Here is a 20,565-nt window from a genome sequence, read left to right as displayed (position 1 = left end):
ATACAATGGCTTATTTGTTCTAACTGGTACATATGTTCTGCACTTTACAGACATCTCTTTAGTAGTGTGAAGATTATGACCAATCAAAACAGAAGAGTACATTATTCACTTAATTTGCTTCAAAGGTTTTCTTAATGAATCACCTTAAAACATGATTAACATTTAAAATTGGGGACATTATGTTGTTCCCATAATGCTCTTTGCTTTTATGCAAATCACCAGGATTGGGTTCTATATAGAGATACTGTGTTGCGCAACAAGTCCGGGGCCACGCCCCTTCCAAGAAGTGATAGTTCCCCAATAAATGTTTTCCAGGAATAGGAACCAACCCACCGGCACCTAAATATATCTGGTGCTTTGGAACACTTCCGAAATGTATAAGCGCCTTATAAATACCCATTGCCCGTGAACGACATAGGGCCCTCCATGATTCTCTCCCTAAGCACGTAGACTTCCTACTCCTAAGTGAAAACGTCACGCCGACTTAATGGCATTTCTGAACTACGTCGTGATATGTTAAAGGCATTTCAGAAAGCGTCGGCAAATCTTTCAACAAACACACAATGCTATCACGCCTCACAGGGACTTTAAACATGTGTGTCAATTGAAAATGAAAGCAACATAAGTCCTCCCTTTACCAAACGGCAGATCAAAACTGTTAGCGAGATAAAGTTTTCTCTTCGATCTTTTTCAGTTTCCAGCCAGTATCAGGTGAGTGCATGCGATCCAGCTGTGGTAGTGAATTTGATATTATTTTCTTTTAGCATCCATTAACTTGGATCGTTCTCACTCTTACATAGTTTGGTAAGAGGAGCCCTCTTATTTCAACCTCTGGAAATGCACGTTGAAATAAGAGGCTGAAGCTGTCATTCGTTGTCTTGTACTTATAAGTACGCGACTTTCTAAACATCTGTGTTTTGAAATTACGCAGGGTAGCCTGCTGTTGGTATCGTAGACACAGTAGCTGCTCTGAAGCACATTTACGGAACAGTTCAGGCTCTGGAATGCTGGCAGACGCGGTAACTGCTGTGCAGCTACTACACACCGTGCTCTGGTGTAAGTGACTATACCTGCACTGGCTAATGATTGCAGACGTGCACTGTGTACTGTCTCCAGTTCCGGCATTTTCTCTGGGTGTAATGTCCCTTCAGTGGATAACTGCAGGCACAGTGTCTGTTCTAATGGCTGCAGACACAGAAACAACACCCCGATGAATATCAGCAGACACTACCTTCTCTAGCGCTAATGGTTAAGGCCCATCCATCACAATACCTACTCTGGAGGCTAATGACTTCAAATGCAGTACGTACCTGCTCATCAGCTACATCTGACAAAATACCTGCCCATGCCCTGGGCCAAATAATTACAGAGACAGTACCGAATCTGGGCTACCGATTCCAGACACAGTACCTGCCCTGGAACTAATGACGTCTGATACAGTACCTAAATAATCCGTTACATATGACAGAATGTCTGAATGATGGCATGCACAGTACGCACTATGGGGCTAACGATCCCAGTCACAGTATCTGCTCTGGAGCTAATAGTATTTAACACAAGACCTGCTCATTAGCAAATCTGGGGTTAATGACTGCAGAAACAGTAAAACCCCTGCCTGCACCCTTTCCTTCTCTGTGTCCTTTCCCATGCCTAATTCCCGTTTGACACCTCGAACCACACGCTCTGAAATGGAACGTACAGCGTAAAGAAGTGATCAGTAGGGATAAACCATTGTGCCGCGATTTTCAAAAGGTGTTTGGTGCAACTGATGGGATGCTCATTCACTTAACTTGCGCCAAAACGGTGGTGAACCGTGCACAAAGGACATTTAAATGTGTGCACCATAGTTGTGCACATTGAGGTGCTCTTTTCCCACCAAATGCACAACTGCGCAAGCCAGAGGGTGGAAAGGGGCTTCTGTGCATTTTCAAGTAAATCCTGATTTTCAAAAAAGGTGCACAGGGGAAAAACAACATTTACATGTGCCTATTTGGAACAGGCCCAGGGGGATATAAAATTGAAGTAAGGAGGGGCAATCTAACGTGTGTATATATATATATTTATTTCCTTATTATTTTATTTATAATTGTTTAAGTATAAACATAAATAAACAAGGGACGACGACGTGTACGTCTCCTCCGCTCCGCTTCTCCTCCAACTGTCCCTTTTCCATCGTTCCATCTCCCCCTTCCATTCTTCTCCTCGAGCATCGTCTCGTGCAGACGCACGCTACACGGAAGAAGGATACTACACATCTCCCTTCTTTATATGGAAGAACTCTTTGGCATAGTTTCATCATCCCACATAGTCACAGAGATATCTTGGTGGTCTGGATTCTCATCCCGACCTGGATCTGAACCTGTAACTCCAGTCCTGATACTCATCTGAATCTGTTGCCAAGGAAGAAACCCTCTTTGATTTTCTGTTCAACACTTCACCCTCACCTCGCACTTTCCTATCCACGTTGTCAACATTAGTACCAACTCTACTTCTCTCACTATCCAAATTTCCCAAAGCACCATACTGACTTCTCCATCTTTGACCACTTATATCCATTACCCTTTCATTGTTCCATACTCTATCATCCTGGGTTCTAATAGCATGGGAATAAACCTCTACCACTCTCACAGGCTTGGACCATTTGCAACCATCTCTTCTCAAATTCTCAGGTAGTTTTATCCTCACGCAATCACCCACCTGAAATTCAGGTAATTTCCCAAAGCGTTTTTTATCATGTATTTTTTTGTTGTCAATTTGTCTATGTCTAATATTTTCCTTTGCAATTTCTATTTTATTCTCACTACTCACAAGATCATTCATCCACCCTGGAGACATATTTGTATTTGCTTTCCTGCCCCTATTGAGTTCAAACGGTGTGACTCCAGTGGAGCTGTGAGGAGTGAATCTGTGGGCCAATAGAGTCTCTTTGACCGCTACCTTCCATTCCTTCCCATTGGCCCATGCCAGTTTTATAGCATCTTTTATCACTCTGTTAAACCTCTCCACAATGCCATTGGTTTGTGGATGGTAAATGGCGCACAACTTATGGTAAATGGCTTTACTTTTCAAATACGTCTCCATTTGCTCAGATTTAAATTGTGAGCCATTATCTGTGAGAACTGTTTTGGGATATCCCTCTCTCTCACACACCTCTTCCATGAATCTTATAACATCACTTGTGGTAACTTTAGGTAAAAATTCAACTTCAACCCATCTGGTTAACATGTCAATTATAACTAGACAATACGTGGCACACCCATCACTCCAGACGGGACCAATCACATCCATAGCTAATTCGCTCCACGGACTCTCGGGGACTTCTCTCAAAACCATTGGATATTCTGCACCCTTGCACACTTTATCGCTCTTAGAACAAAGGATACATTTTCTAACTCGGTCTTCGATTAGTCTATCACAACCGGGCCACCAATATGTGCTTCTGATTCTTCTTTTAGTCTTTACAATTCCCTGATGTCCTTCGTGAGCCATCGTTATAATCTTTTCTCTTAAGTTGGTAGGGGGTATCAATTTGTCTCCTTTCATGAGGCAATCACTTTGCAAATATAATTCTTCACGTACATCCCAAAAAGCCTTTGTTTCTGGAGAAAGTACTTTATTCTTCTTCCATTCCCCTTCTTTCACCATCTTCACAACTTCTAATAGTGTAATATCCTTCGTCATGCCATCGTCCCATTCCTCCTTGGATACTGTTTGGCTTGATATTTCACACACGGCTTCACTATCTCCAAAATCTTCTTCAACATCATTAAGATTGGTCAAACGGGACAAACAATCTGCCGTAATGTTCTTTGAACCTGGAATGTACATGACTTTGAAACTGAACTCTTGAAGCCTTGTGACCCATCTCCTAATCCTGCTGGATACTCTGTCTAGACCTTTGGTACTGAATATTTCCACTAAAGGTTTATGATCTGTGTGTATGGTGAATTGTACGCCCCAAACAAAGGACCGGAATTTCTCAATGGCCCACTTGATTGCCAACGCCTCTTTCTCAATTGTAGCGTAATTCTTTTCTGGTCCTTTGAGTAACCTAGATGCAAAGGCAATTACTAATTCTTGTCCGTGTGTGTATATATATATATATATTTATTTCCTTATTATTTTATTTATAATTGTTTAAGTATAAACATAAATAAACAAGGGACAACGACGTGTACGTCTCCTCCGCTCCGCTTCTCCTCCAACTGTCCCTTTTCCATCGTTCCATCTCCCCCTTCCATTCTTCTCCTCGAGCATCGTCTCGTGCAGACGCACGCTACACGGAAGAAGGATACTACAAAAATGTATGGGAGGGTCACTTTTGATCCTCTCATGCAATGGGTAAGTGAATGCTGTGTGTGAATAAGCAAGTGAATGTTGAGTCAAAGAACGTGTGTTTGTGCTGGTCCAGGGAGCTGATTTTGGCTGGTGAGGGCAGGACAGTAACGATGCATTTATTAAAATAAAAATGTATTTTTTTGTCATTTTCAACTGTAAGAACACTTGTAACCAACAACGCACCCAGTCCTGTTCCCCTCCCCCCTCACCCCCGAGTCCATAAAGTCTGTATATGGCTCCCGGTCCCATACAGTGGCCAGCGCTCTCGCCAGCTGGTGTACAGGCCCTTGCACTGTTTGAGAACCCCCTCCCCATAGTCCTCCCCTCCCCTAGAATCTTCAGCCAAATCTCCTCCCAGCTTCCTGTGAAGTTGCCCTCCCCAAGTGGAGCGAGTACTCATATCAGCCCCAGCAATCTCATTTTCCCCCGGGCACCATGCGGCCCACGGGTCCTGCTGCAGGTGATGCAGGACAATGTCCCTGTCCGAGAGAAACCTTTGGCAATTCCCTTAATCAAATAGGTCACCCACTCCAATGCCACAAAGTTACAGATTTTACTCACCCATTCGTGTTCTGTGGGGGCAGCTTTTTGTATCCATTTGTGTGCCACCACAAGCATTGCCGCCACTATCAAGATGACGCATGTCTTTCTTTGAGCTTTTGAGGGTAGATTTTCCAGAATCCCACCCATTCCCATGATGGCCATCCCTATGTTGTCCGGCATCTGATTCCCAAAAATACTATTAATTGCTGCACGGATCATGCCCCAAATAAGGCTGTATGACTGGGCATTCCCACCTGATATGCTGCCACAATCCCAGTTCCCCACATGCCCTCCAGCAGAGCGCTGACGCAGTTGGGTAGAATGTATGTCATTTTTCTGGGGTGAGATGCATTGGACCATTATCTTAACCCACATCTCCTGAATCTGGATGGCCTGCATGAGCTTAGGGATATCTGTCCATAAGGGAGTCCAAAGTTCTCCCTCCATCGGCTGCCCCACTGCAGTTCCCCACTGCTCCCTTTAGGGCCATGCCTGGCTCCTTGCCCCTTCTGCTATAATCCCATATAACGCTCCTACCAAATGCCTGTCCCTGTGACCATCATTACGAACCATTCAAAGGGTGTGAGATCCCTGGTGGCCGCTGACCTGACCCTTGGGTTCTTAAGCCAGTGCCTCAGTTGCGAGTAGTGATACCTCTCTCCCTCATCTAGCCTGAAGTCCTGTTTGCACTGTGCAACGAATTTGTCCTGACCCGAGAACATGTTACGTAGTTTGCGGCACCCTTCCGTCTCACACCCATTGAAGGCACCCCTTTTCATACAGTGTGAACTGCAGATTCCTAAACAGCGACGTCAGCAGGGAGGGGAAGCTGGTCAAGTTCACCCTCTGCACCAGCTCATTCCACGAGTCCCCCACTAGGACCCCTATCCTGATTTTCTTGTACATGCTTGCAGGTCTATCCCCCTTGGTTGCCACAAGTCCTCGTCCAGCGGCGAGCCCACCACTGTTTTGCCCATTCAATACCAGACCTTCCTGCAATCGCCCCTGACCCAATCCTGGACCACTCTGATTTGAGCTGCAAGGAAATGGAGCCGGAAGTTTGGCGCTCATAGGCCTCCCTTGCTTCTGGGAGACATTAGCATCTGCACAGCTACCCTGGGTCTCTTGTGGTTTCAAATAAATCACTCCACATGTTTTTGAAGGGTCCTGAAGAAACCTTGGGGAACCCCCACTGGCGGTACCTTGAAATAGTACAGGAGTCTTGGCAAAATCACAATTTTAGGGCATTTATCCTCACCATCCAGGATATTGATAAGAGCACCCATTTTGCCAGCAGCCTGTGCAGATTTTCCACTAAAGGCCTGTAGTTGGCACGCAAAGAGCACCCAGAGAACCAGTAATCTGGAACCCCAAATATCTAATGCCGGTTTTCACCCATCTTTAGGGTACTATACCCCGCAATTCCGGAACCTTTTCTGAGGTGGCGGTCAAGTTTAATAACTCTGACTTGTGGGCATTTATTTTTAACCCTGCCACCTCCCCAAAGAGAAGACGTTCCAGCGAGATCCCTGGTAATGAGGTTTCTGGTTCTGTGATCAAGAGGAGCATGTATCGGCAAACGCTGCAACTCTATATTCCTCACCCCCAAAGGGAATCCCTCTAATATTCGTGGATGCCCTAATGCTGGCCAAGAGTGGCTCCAGGTGGATGGCGTATAAGAGCGGGGACAGCGGGCAACCCTACTTAGTGCCTCGTGAGACCATGATCCTCTGGGAAAGTTGCCTGTTGTTTGCCGGGCGCAGGTAGGGAGTTCGGTAGTTGGCTTTTACTATTGAAAGAAATTTAGAACCGAATCCCATAACCTCCATGGTATGGAAGAGGAATGGCCATTCGACTTGTTCAAATGCCTTCTCGGCATCCAACACTAGTATAAGTGCAGGGGTTCTAGATTTATTAACTCTTTCAATCAGATGACAGACCTGCCGAATGCTATCCGAGGTCTGCTTATGCCTAATTAATCCAGAATGGTCGGGATCAATCAGTTTGGGGAGCAGCTTATCCAGGCGTGATGCCAGAAACTTGATGTAGCTCTTTGTGTTTAGATTAATATGGGCTGTTGGCCGGTACAAGCCCCATAGTGACATCCTTATCCGGCTTTGGGAGCAGCACAACATTGGCTTCTTCTATTGCTGGGGTGATGCACCCTGCCCGCCTCCCCAAAAAGAGCTGGACAAAGCGCAGCATCAGTGCCCCTCTAAAGGTTTTGAAGAAACATGCTGGAAAGCCGTCCGGGCCTGGGTCTCTTCCTTTGTTACATTTTTTTTATTTATTTACAGAATATTTACAGGTAAACCAAACAGCACAAAAATGCATAAAAGCATATATACAAGTGCACTCAATGAAGAAAAAGAAAGAGAGAGAGAAAAAAAAGATCATTAAACTATCATAAAAAGATAATTTGCATTTCAGTTTATAAATCAATTTTTCAACTCTTGAGAGTTGTGCATTTCCTCTGTCCAGTCATCAAATGAAGGAGGAATCCTGCTCTTCCACCCCCGGAGAGGAGAATCAAGCGTTTGGCAACAATGGCTCCCCTGAAAAGACATTGTGGGAAGTGCTGATATCACAATCCCAGAATCATCTCCTAATATCATCGTCTTGAAGTCCAAATTGGGTTCCCCACTGGAAATCTGAGTACAAGCGTCACAAACTTCAGACCAGAATCCGGAAACCCTGACACAGCTCCACAACATATGTTCCACTAACCCACTGCATGCCCACAGCCCCAACATTCGTCATTATCCACCATACCTCTCAATTTCAGCTTCTCTTGGCACCAATAAACGCAATTTAGAATTTTAATTTGACGTGTCCTTTCACCTAAGTTCAGTGAGCACAAGGAAACATTCTTGCAAATATTTCGCCAGCAGTCAGGCGGGATTTCAAAGCCGATTCTCAAACTCCAAACATTTCGCAATGCATCGTTATTGCGGTAATTTGAAACAATCCTTTTATAAATTCCACTTGCTAAACCACCTCCGCCACCCTCAGGTGTTGCAAGAAAAATATCCAAATCAACAGTATTGGTCCAATCAATGTCGCCAATCGACTTCTTCAAACGTCGATAGGCTGAGTTCGTCATATCCCAAATGTCACACTTCTCCCTCAATTCATTAGCAGACATCTATCTACCATCCTTTCCAAGATCACCATCATTTTGATACCAGCAAAAAAACAATCGGGCCAAAAAATGGGTTTGTTTTTTTCCCTAATCCTAGGGTTCAGCCATATAGACGCACGTACACACCTGAAAGCATTCACACCCAAAAGCATCAATCACTCACTCCAAGCTGTGCGTAAAGATGTTGTTACAAATGGTTGGCATCCTCTATCCTTAGAATTAGTGGTCAACAATGCCTTTTGTACAAGTGGACCAAAGCAAGTAGATTCTGCCAAAGCCCAGCACTCTGGATTTGCATTCAATAAGGGAATGAATGAATGTGAAGAAAACGCTAAATGATAAGCCTTGAAATTCGGAACCCCCAGACCACCTTCATGAACTGGAAGTTACAGTTTCCAAATACTAAGTCTCAGGGGTTTCTTGTCACACAAAAACTCTTGCATAAAACAGTCTAAATCTTTCCAGTAGCGAATGTTGATTTTCAAAGGCAGCATACTTGCCACATAATTAATCTTAGGAGTCATAGTCATTTTAAGGACGTTAACCTTCCCCCACAATGACAAGTTAAGAAGAGTTCACCTTTCAAGTGCCATTCTGCATTCTCGAATAATCTCGCACATATTCTCATCAACAGTACTCATAACGGAGGACGTCAACCAGATGCCTAAATACCTCAGTCGTAAATTGCACCATTTAAATCCTAATCCTGTCACCAAACATTTATTACAACGAAATGAAAGAGGCAAAACCTCTGATTTTGACCAGTTTACTTTGAATCCAGAGCATGCATAAAAATCCCGCAAAGTTTGCATCAAACATGGGAGGGAATCATCCAAATTCCTAAGAACCAACAAAAGATCGTCCGCATAAAACCATGACTTCTGTGTAACACCCCATCAACACACCCCTTCCAAACCAGGATCATTTTTCAAAAAGACAGCCAACGGTTCAATCGCCAGGAGAATGGGCATCCCTGACGAGTTCCCCTTTCCAAAACAAACCTTTCAGATTTGATTCCATTTGTATTGATATCAGCCGTCGGATATGAGTATAAAAGCTCAATCCACAAGATAAACTCCACTCCAAGATTCATTTCTTTTAATACAGAAAACAGATAATTCCAATTAAGCCGATCGAATGCTTTCTCTGTGTCGAGGGAGAAGACTGCAGCATCACAATCAATCTCAGTAGCTCCCTCCATAGTGTGAAACAATTGTCTAATATTACTCGACGTGCGTCTATTCCTCATAAAACCAGACTGCTCTATACCAATCAACTTTGGACGATGTGATTCCAATCACAAAGCCAGAACATTAGCCAAAATGTTATTGTCAGTATTGATGAGACTGATAGGACGATAGTTCACCGGATAGTTGCCATCCTTCCCCTTTCTTCAAAAACACAGATATAGAGGCATGTCTTGTGTTCACAGGCAGCGTCCCAGATGATTTACTAGCAATGAACATATCCCTGACTCAGGAAGAATCTTATAAAATTCACAAGGAAGTCCGTCAGGGCCAGGAGATTTACCAACGTTAAATCTAGAAATTGCATTTTTCACTTCATCAACTGTAAGATCTGTTGCCAGAAACTGGTATTCTTCATCTGAAATTCTCGGAAGCTCAGGATTACTAAAAAAAATCACTCCCAATACCGTTGACCCCAGCCTCATTACGATATAAATCCAGATAGAAGTCATGGAAAACCAAATTTATTTTATGTGGGTCAAACGCGTAATCTTACCATCAGGATCTATGATGGAGGCAATAGCCGCCTCTGTCATTTTCTGCTTCAATCTGTATGCGAGCCACCTATCACATTTCTCACCTTTCTCAAAGTAAGTACAGCGAGAATAAAACAAGCTACATTCCATCCTTAAAGATAAAATGTCGTTCATCTCTCTTTTAATCTTTTTCAATAGTGCCAACTTAGCTGAATTCGATGGGTCAACTGGGTATAACACCAATTTTCATTTCAAGTTCCAATCTGATACTCTCCTCTTTCTTTTTTTTTCCCCACTCGATAACCCCAAGCAAATCCCACGCATACAACATTTGAAAGCCTCCCATGTGTTTTGTATACTAACCTCATCAGAACGATTCTCCACAATAAAAAAATTCAGCCTCAGATTTAATCTTATCCAAAATGTCATCATCCAACAAAATAGAAGTATTCAATTTCCAAGAGAATGATCTGAGAAAATGATGTTTGAATTCTAAGTGCATCGACACAGGGCCGTGATCACTCACTGAAACGTTCCCAATATCACAGGCGACAAAACTTTCCGTCACAGCACCGCTAGTCAACATGTCCAAACTTGAATACATATTATGAGCACCAGAAAAAAAATATATTCACGAGTATCTGGATGGAGAAGGCACCAATTCTCCTTCAAATTGTGCTCTTCCAACAATGACAAGAGAGCCTGATGATGTAAATCACTTTGATTTAATTTCCTGACACTACTCTTATCTAGCAATGGATTAATGATAGTATTGAAATCCCCGCCAAGAATGATGTTAGGAGAATTCAAATCCAAGAGAGTCTGGGCTACCATCCTGAAAAAGGAGCCATCATCTTTTGTGGGAGCATATATGTTACAAAGAATCATCTGCTCCCCCTGAATCTCGACCAATAAAGCTATCATTCTTCCATCTTTGTCCGTACAATTTCTCAAGACTTTAATAGGAAGCTTTTTGCGAATCAGAATGGCCACCCCCCCTTGATCTAGATGAGAATGATGAGCCAAATGCCAAACCAACCCACTCCTTCTCCAACTTTGAAATCTCATCAGACAGAAGATGAGTTTCTTGCATAAAGCAAATATCAGTTTTCAAATCATTCAGAATTGTAAGCACTTTTTTCCTTTTAAATACATTATTTATTCCATTGACATTCCAAGAAACTACACAAAAGTTCTCATTAGCCATACCAGTAGCCTGTGAGGCCATCAAGCCACAATCAGAGTGAAAAACAGAAACACAAACGAAAAACTAAAAAACAAACAATAAAAATATAAAACCAATAATAGAACGGTCAGAACCATTAAGACCATTCAGCCTAGCAAATGTGAGAAAGAACATCAAAAAGAAAGTCTCTAGGACCTCTCCCAAATCCCGAGTAATCTTTGAAATTTTAAAGAACATAACAGTAACAGTAAAAACCTCTAAGCCTAAATACTCCGTAATGAAATCTAAAAATAAGAAAATCAACAAGTCAGAAACAACAAGAGCATTAAAACCCCTACATACAGGAGAATTTTTTTTTTCCCAAAGCCCCATCACCGTGAAACATTCAATAATAAAAGTAAGATCAAGCAAGTGAGTTGAAAACATTCTCAGATTTAAAAGACAGTTGTAGTAAAACTGAAGAAATGTGAAATCATGAACACCTGAATTAATCGCTCATAGCATCTGGAACCAGCATTATTCGTGACCACACCATTAAGTTAAAGAATTATCCAAGTGTAGAAAAACCATCTCAAACCAGATCAACAAAATTAAAATGAGTCCCCGCTATTGTAGAAGAGAGCAGTAATGTAAAGTAGATAACAGAACCCAAAATTCCCCCAAAAACAAATGAGAGAAAACTGTCATTCATAACATCCACACTATCACTTCAACAACACCATACATTAATTTCCTGGTCAATACAAAGGGCTAAAAGCAAGACATTGAAACTTAGACCAATGAAAACAGAAGTATGATATCAAACATAGAACGTTCAAAACTTCAGATAAAAGGAAATGCAAACAGGCCAACATTTAAGCATGCAGACCTATAAAAACAGTGCCCACAAGGAAAGTACCATACAACCGCATACCCATAGGAATTCCCCAAACAGTGAAATCATGTAATCAACAATCATATAGATACATTCATGTGATTTAAACCTGCACCAGAGGATTAGCAATTTGCCAGTTCGAGCAATAGCATAAAAACAAAAGTACATTTTACCCAGTCAACCCATACGTCAGACAGTATATGGTACACAAAGACCATAGCCTGAAAGCGGTAATAGCTTAATGCATAAAAATCGGGGCGTACCAGTCATCAACCCACTTGGAAGTGCACAAGACAATACCACCGTACATGTATGCACCATGAATATTAAAATTATCCCAACGGAAAGTCACTCAGCAAGATACTGAAGGACTTAGGCATCAGGTAAGAAATATGTAGAGACAGTTCAAACATTCCTTAATTGCCTGATTACACATTTAGCGATACGCACCAATCACTGACACCCTAACATAGACCAGGATAACATCATGTGACGACACCATCAGTCACGTTCACCAAGGGCCAAGCATTACAAAAAGAGGCACCGATAGCTAATCGATTATAGATACAGCTTGACATCTGCACTGACAAAACCACATGGGTCCTACATATGCAGCATAAAGTCACTCAACTGTACCGATTAACCATGCTATATTACACATACCACTAAACTAACATTAATAGCATTACCAATGACATACAGATATATAGCATCCAAACACAATGATCTCATGTAGCACACTTCCCTCCCCAAATCGCCCACCCGTAACGCGTGACAGCAAATACAACCCCCTCCAAGTCCCACATGTTGGCCTTATATCGGTCTTCCCGCATCACCGTTCCCAAGAGTCAGCGAATAGCTCCACATTACACAAGCATATTGGAAAGTTCAGAATAACAGTTAAGACCAAAATGGCTCCCATGAATTTCAACGACCAGAATACGCGTCTTCCAGGATAGTCATCTCATTGGCATCACCAACAGCTCATTGCCAGTAAACATATGCAGAAAATGGAAGAGGGGTCAGAACAAACCCACTTGCTCATTTAATTCCTGTATACAATGCAAGCATATCCACAATGTAGTTCTCCAATATCACTTCACTAAATAATCCAATCCAGAATTAGAATATTAAATGCCTATGCAATCCATGCTGCATTTCCTGCATGTCAGTGAAACAAGAGCTGAACGTGGAGAGATGGGCAGGCCCCTGCAGAACAGAACCCATTGAGCATATTAACAAACCGCTCCCACACAAGACACCCTGCGCTGGGTGGCCCGATGGTTTTGCATACATGTTAGTCCACAGTCAATGTAGTTGCGCTTGCACATTCCTTTGGGCTCGCATAATGACATTTTGCTACAAGCCCCACCAAATCTCAGTCAGCTGATATACACTCTCAGTATGATGCGCACTGTTGGCCCCCAGTGTCCGTTGTTAGCGAAATCCGTTGTCACAGGATTATGTTCAAATGTTTTCTTCAATAAGGCAGTTCTTCGTGTATTGCCCACCCCGTACCCAGAAAACAATGACCAAACGTACTTGCATCCGCCACATCTCCCAACGCTTCTGCCGGACCATAGCCTCCATCCAAGCAATTACGCAGAAGTGGGGAAATGAAACTGGGGACGCGATGCACAGATCAAACGGGATCTCAGAACCAGCGCGCCTACAGCTTGAGCGCCACCGTCGCGTATGAAAGGAGGAGGGCCATAAGAGGTGCATCATCCTCACACATTTCCTGATCAGCTGACATCAAATTCAAAGGGTACTTTAGCTGATCCCGTAGTGCAGTGAAGAGCGGTCATAAATGAAGGTAAACAAAACGTTTGCAACACAGCAATGACGTTGAAATGAGCAGGGAAGAAGTTCATAAGTTCATTTGAATTCCAACTGAATGCTTGCATCAGCGCCATTTTGTTGAATAAAAATATTACAGATAAAACAAACATTTTAAAAATAACTTGAAATGAGGATATTGTGGAGGCAGGGAAATCATTGATTGGGGCCAGCAATCTTCAGCTGCTCCAGCCAACGCATAGCTTGTAAAGGGTCAAGAGTGCTTTTCTCCCCATCGGGCAGCACAACAATAAAAACATTGTGTTTGTTCAAATATGCCTTCAACTGGAGTTGCCTAGCCAAGTCTTTAGCCCCCTGAAAAGATTTTCTCAATAGTAAGATCTCCTTGGGAAAATCTGGGTAAATAAAAACAGGTTTACCTTTACAATTGACTTTCCCTTTCAATCTGGCAGCAGTAATCAAGCTCTCCTTAGATTTCAGACTATGGAAAGTCACAAGGATCTTTCTTCAGCTATACTAGACTTGGTGTTGTACTTATGTAAATAGGGGCTGGGGGGAGGTGACTGGGGATGTGGTGAATTAGGCTGGGGGCTATGTGTGGTTATATGCTTCAATGTAATTAGTTGTTTTTTTAAAAATGTGTTTTGATGGTTTCAAGTACTTTAAATGTTTTATGGAGTGTATTGTAATGTATGTGATTTTATAGTTTTGTAAATAAAGTTTCCAAAAAAAAAAAAAGGATGTCTTGCTTTAGGCCCCTTGTCCTTACCAATTCTGAAGGCATTATCAATGTCCATTGGAGTTATTGATCATAATTGAATGATCAGTGATGTTAAATCCTCTGTAACAGCAGATTCATCTACACCAACCAGTCTGATGTTTTTAGCCCTCAACCTCCTATCCATCTCCAGACGCAGTTCTCTTTCTTTCTGTAAACCTGTTTCCAAGTTGTTATAAGCCTGAAAGCTGCCTGCAATTTCAGTACTCCTTGACGACGATGGTTCCTCCAAGGCAGTCACCCTACCATCAAGTTGTCCTGTTTTTGGATTAAGATCAGCCAATGTAATCTTCACCTTACTGACATCCTGGGCCACACGGAGAAGGGTTTTGTAGATGTCCTGGATGTTTGGGGTATCTTCCATCTCTCCAACTTGTTTAGGTATCTTTGAAACTGGGTTTTCTGCCTCAGCTATCTTTGTTTTTGAATTCATAATGTCTTGTAAATGTCTTCAGGGAGAGGTCCAGGAGCAGTTGAACTAACTACTCCATATCCTGCCATTCTAGAATCCCGCCAGGGTCTTTTCCTGATGGCAAGGCAGCTATAGTCACCCTTACTTCTTAGGGAGTAATGTCTCCCTCAAGTTCTTCTGTTCTTGAGGAGTGATTTTAGGGAGAGCGCCCCAGTACAGGTATTCCCTTTGGGCTCCCTCCCCAGTTGAATCTGATGTGTACAGGGATGAGTAATATTCTGTGAAGACCGAAATTGTCAGGAAGAGCAGTGCTTTCTGTTCCCCCGTCTATATTTTAAGGATTGTCCTCAATGCTTCTTTATTCCTAATCAACCTGACTAACAGGCGATCCGACTTATTGGCTTTGACATAATACCTCTGTTGGAGGTAGAGCAATGTACGCTCTGCAGCTCTAGTTTTCAAAACATCTAATTTCCCCCAATCAGCTGATATTCCCTTTGCAGCGTACTCCCCGTGTTATTTGCCAATTGAGACATTGTTTAAGTTTAGCTTCCAATTCCTCCTGTAAGAGACCTAGTTGTTTGTCCCTCTGGATGAGCTCCCCCATCAATGTAGCCTTAAACGTGTCCCACACCACCTGGTCGTGTACATCTTCTGTTGCGTTAAGTGTAAAGTAATCCAAGATTTTATTCTTTGTCCTGTGAAAACCTCATGGTGGCAACACGAAAGACAGACGCAAGTGATCACAGATCAAGGGTGTTTATTGAACAATTAATTTTGTATGCAGGTTGGAAAAACACCTACTCTAAACCTAAATCTAAGATGGGAACAAACGTCTCCCATCAAATGTAAAATGAGGCAGTCCTTGTGGCGTTGTGTCAAATAATAAGGGCCTATACTAAGAAACTCATTGCTAAACCTCACAACTAATATAAAAAGCGTGTGGGATAGTTTTCAGGAAAAGAAAGAAGTGTTCGTAAATAATATGTCAGGATGCGGTAGCCTGTGAACTCCCTTCCTCACATTTTATGCACAGGGTAAGGTGGGAGTCAGGAGCATAGCACACATTCGAGCTTTCCCAGCACGAGTTAACCGTTCCAATAACAGCAATCGGGACCGTCGATTGCCAATTCTTGTTCCTCTCGAAAGTCTGTTGCCATTGAGGGCCTGATGTATAAACAAACACAAAATTCTCTTTGTAATTCACGTTGGGTGATTGTTTCACCCTTAAATCCCCCTCTTCTGGGGCTGACCCTTCAAAAACTGATCCTCTTCTTAATGATATGCTAGGTTATTTATAACGCACTTAATACCCAGAGGTTTCTAAGCGCGGGGCCGAGGATCGAACCTGGGTTGCTCTGTGTCATCTTGCTTCTTAGGCGAGCACGTTGCCCCTGAGCTATCCTCACGAGTAATGGGTTTTGGGTGATGACTTCACCCCTGGATCTCCCTCGTTCGGGCTCGGACCTGTCTCGACTGTTGTCCTCCCTCCGCCGGGTTTCTTATGGATTTCAACAAGTCTTCCTGCTATTGTTCTTACAAAAAAAGTCTGTTCAGCAGTTCGCTGTGAACCTCCCTTTCTCAGGTTCATGTGACCAGGGTGATAACAGCTCACCCCTGGGTCCCCCTCTTCCGGGCGATGACACTTCTTTGACAAGCGGGACAGTGTACTTATCCTGTCTTGCAGTGTCTCTTGGTTTCTCCCATCGTCGGGCTCGGATTCCAAAACAACCAGGGGACAGTGTACTTCTCCTGTCCCCTCCTTAGCATCTCAATGTCTTTTCAAACAGTTCTTAGTGGACATTCCTTGCCTTTGTCAACACATTGTTTCTCGGGACTTTAGACTTTTCCCCCTTCTCGTTAGCACCCCTCTTCTGGTTTCACTCTTGCCAACTTCACATTCACCTGTAATGTTCATGGGATTTACTTTCACCATGCAGGATTCACTTCCCTTGCTTTCTGAAATTTGTAGATCAAAGTCCTTCGATTGTACAGGGATTTTACTAGACCTCCAGTGTGACCACTTTGACCTCTTCTGGCGGCTCTCCTACGGCCTTCTGGTTTCTATAGTTTTTCTCAAACTGGGATCGACCAGAGTCTCTCCGAGCAACACCCACATGTTGCCGATTCCCACTGCAGCTGGTCTCCCCTCAACACTTTTACAGTTCTGTCAGAGTTCATTGAATTAGTTTCACACTTTGCCACTTGTGTTCCCCCTTCAACACTGCTCCGCTCTTATTGGTTCTCCCCTCGATTCACTGGCTGTGAGTAACGGCTTGGCTTTTTGCTTTACTGGAGTCAAGGCTGGTACCACAGTAGCAGGAGGTTCCCTCGTTCCCACTTATCAGCGTTGACATGCTCCGTGTACCGTTGACATCTGCTGCAAGACACTTGTGTTATTGTTTGCGGTCTTAGGCTCTCTTCCACGACGGTTCCGCTGGTCTGTGACGAAAAGGGCAAGGTCACTTCTCTCCTCACCACCCTCTCGCTTTCCACCACCTTTCTCCTTCTCTTGAACTGCTGTGCCTGGTCAGCCGTATCGTTGTGCTGTCTGTCGTGCTCGCCTTGCTCGTATTGTGCTTTTTTGCTCCACCTTTTATCCCTGTGGGGAAAGGAAAGGGCTGTCATGTGTAATGTGTGTGTGCGTATGTGGTTCTGATCAATTGCCGGACCCTTGTTTCTGGACATGTCGGGTAAACAGTCCTTTTGTCAAAATATTTTACGGGATAAGGTGGGGAAAAGGTATTATAAGAAGGGGGTCGGTTGGTAGACTGAGAAAGACGAGATGGGTAAGGTTTGTGACATTTTTAATTTATTTTTATTTAGCATTTGGTTTTGTGAAATGGATAAGAATGACTGGGATTCTGAATAGAAAAGAGGGGTTTGTGGGGACGGTAATGTTTTGTCATAGAATATTCAGAGGGACGAGATTGATGGGGATTGGGGGGAAAACGGGAATAGCTGGGACCGTGAAGTTAACCAGGTGGACAGGAAGAAAAATGACTGAGTATTCGGGTGAGAATAATCATGGGGACGTAGAGAAGAATGTTCAGGCAGGACGCAAGAAAATCGTGATTCTGGGAGCAATAGTTTATGGATATAAGGGGGTGTTGGTTTGGTGCAGAGAGATCATTGGATCCGGGCAGGAGGGAGTGATTGGAAGAAAGCAGGGCAGATGTGTGATAGCCTATAAAGATCTTCTCCTTCTCCCTGGCTTATCTTACCGCGTCTCACCTGGGGTATTTCCCCAGGCATAACCCATGCTGCCCCATCTAGATGATCCTCCCCCACTGGTCCACCCCCAGGAACTGGATCCAACAGCGATGGCCGTGTCCTAGCCACCTGAATAAGGGATCACTGAGCTCTACTCCCAGAAGTACCCTTATGTTTCTTACAGTCCTCACATAGGGCTCCATCCTCAAGGATGTGGGTTTAGGGAACTTCCACCGCCATAGGCCTGGGTCATTCTGCCCCATATTTACGGTGATCATTATGGGCGCACGGTCTGACAGGGTGATTCCCTCCTAGCTCTATCACCGTGACCCTACCCAATAGTGACCTCGAAATCCAGGTGTAATCTATTCTTGAAGGATCTAAGAACGTGGGAATAAAATGTGTAGACCCCACCGCCCCCTCAGTTCCCTCCAGCCATCTACCAATGCCAATTGGGCCATGTGTTTGTTCAAGCAGGCAGATGGCGCCACCTGGTTGTGGAACACTCTTGCACTCCTGTCTTCTCTTGAGTCCCACACAAGATTAAAGTCGCCTAGCAATATTTTGACCTTTGGCAAAATTTGGTCAGTGTCGCTCGCAAGAACCCATCTTGCCTCGTATTGGGGGCGTAGATTGCTGCCACCGTATATGTCCCCCCTTTCCCATTGGAAAGAGGCTGCCAGATACCTACCCTCTGTAGTTAGGAGCTGGAAGCACGGGATGTCCCGAAAAGCGATTAACACCCCCCTCCCCTTGTCTTCCCTAGGGCATTGGATTGGAACGCATGGCGGTACCCTTTGATTTTCAGCTTATGCCTGTCCCACCTCTGAACGTGCATCTCTTGGAGGGCTACAATTCCTGACTTCCCCCGCCCCAAGAACTGTTCCACCTTCCTTCTCTAAACCAGGAAATTAAGCCCCCTGATGTTTAGGGAGGTCACTCGAAGCACTACCCTCCTTCCCATGGTCTACTTACTGTGCGGCTTGCACTAATAAGTGGCTACCGTTGGGATCGCCCCCTCTCCCTTCACCCTCCCACACACTTTCCCTTCTGGACGGGCTCAACCAGCATCTGTAGTTTATTGATATGGCCCTCCTGGCAGCCGCCAGCACCTTCTCCTTCTGCCCGTACTCATGCAAGGCCATCACTACATCTCTGGGTCCGGCCCCTGGCTCTCCCCTCTTTGGCCCCACTCTGTGTATGTGGTCCAGCTCTATCCCCGACCATTCTTCCACCTCCAGCAGGTCCGCAAACACTTGCTGGACCATCGTGCATAGATCCTCGTCTGCCACCGACTCAGCGAGGCCCTTTATTCTGTAGTTGGATCTTCTCGAGCGGTTTTCAAGGTCTTCGCTCGGGGTCTAGGTTCTGCGTGACCCTTGCTAATTGCTCTACCAGCTCCTCCATCTTCCTTGTCTTATCTGCAACCTCTTGTATGGCGCTCTCCGCTGCATCGGTCCGCTCCTCTAGTTTCGTTATGCCCCCCCTCACCTCTTGAAATGATTGGGACAGTTCCGCTTGCATCATGCTCAACTGCGATTGAATGGTGTTGGCCACCTTGTCCCTAAAATCCTGAAAGCATTTGCAAAAGACCTCCTGGGTGACCACTTAATCTTTTGCAGTGCCTGACAGGTCCCCCCAAATATTCTCCTGCCCGGGGCCGCTGATCTTCCCCAGCCGGTACCACGCTGTCTCTGTGCCAGAGTCTCTGCAGATTGCCTTCCTGTGGTTTCTTCACCAACTTTGGGGCAGCTTGCATGTCCCCCCCCTTGTTTTTGGACATGGTGCATAGGCAGGTCTGATGGGTGAGCCCTGCCCCCTCCTCTTCTCCCTGATATCGTGTCTCACCCTTTGGACCTCTTCTGGCCACTTTTTAAGGGCGTAGAAACTTCTTCCCTCTCCCACTTTGTGGGTCCGCACTTGACAGTGTGGGGGGGGTTTAGAACTCCCCTCCAAATGTGTGCAGGTGAACCACTGTTTGCCCTCCTCCTTGGGTTTCAAATGACCCTCCTCCTGCCCTTGGTGCCAGGATCAATCTGCCCTGAGCCTGACCAAATGGCCTCTCCCTTATTCTTCCTTGCCCACCACGGATGTAGATGGAATCTTTAGCCCTCTATTCAGCCTCAGGATTGGCCCGGGGAGGCCAAGTGTCAGGAATCTGTCAGGTAAGGTCAAAGGCAGTGAATATGGCAAGGGATATATGCACGATATCACACAGTGAATAGCTTGAGTCAACAACATACATACAGGAACCAAGACTCGGGTATACTAAAACCCAGGAGTGCAAACAAAGTGTGACAACAATACAAATATATGAAAAGGGATGTGGGGTAAGCACTTAGATACTCCTTATGCTGCAAGGAAGGTCGGCAAGCTCCTACCCACAATTGCTATTACAGGTTCTGACACGCCCACGTAAAGGGCAAGCAACGACAGATCTGTGATCTAACACTCTTCATGGTATTAAATGAGGAATCTTAAAAACAATTCTCACGAGGACGAGAAAAACAATTCTCACAAGGAACAGGAAAAACGAAATTACAAGGGCAAACTTTC

At 44.3% G+C, this 20,565-nt stretch overlaps 1 protein-coding gene across 5 annotated transcripts in view; it reads left to right on the top strand.

Annotated features, from left to right (window-relative positions):
* The first annotated feature begins 604 nt into the window (after nucleotides 1-604).
* The window catches only part of STAT6 (signal transducer and activator of transcription 6), a 1,449,539-nt gene continuing 1,429,578 nt past the window's right edge, over nucleotides 605-20,565 (top strand). For all 5 annotated transcript variants that reach the window (XM_069653558.1, XM_069653564.1, XM_069653563.1 and 2 more), the window contains exon 1: nucleotides 605-711. The gene's annotated coding sequence lies outside the window, so the exon portion shown is untranslated. The remainder of the gene's footprint in view (nucleotides 712-20,565) is intronic.

This window comes from Ambystoma mexicanum, chromosome 3q (genome assembly GCF_040938575.1).
Source record: "Ambystoma mexicanum isolate Mex_15411 chromosome 3q, UKY_AmexF1_1, whole genome shotgun sequence".
Classification (NCBI taxonomy): Eukaryota; Metazoa; Chordata; class Amphibia; order Caudata; family Ambystomatidae; genus Ambystoma; species Ambystoma mexicanum.
This window is presented reverse-complemented; position numbering and strand designations above follow the sequence as displayed.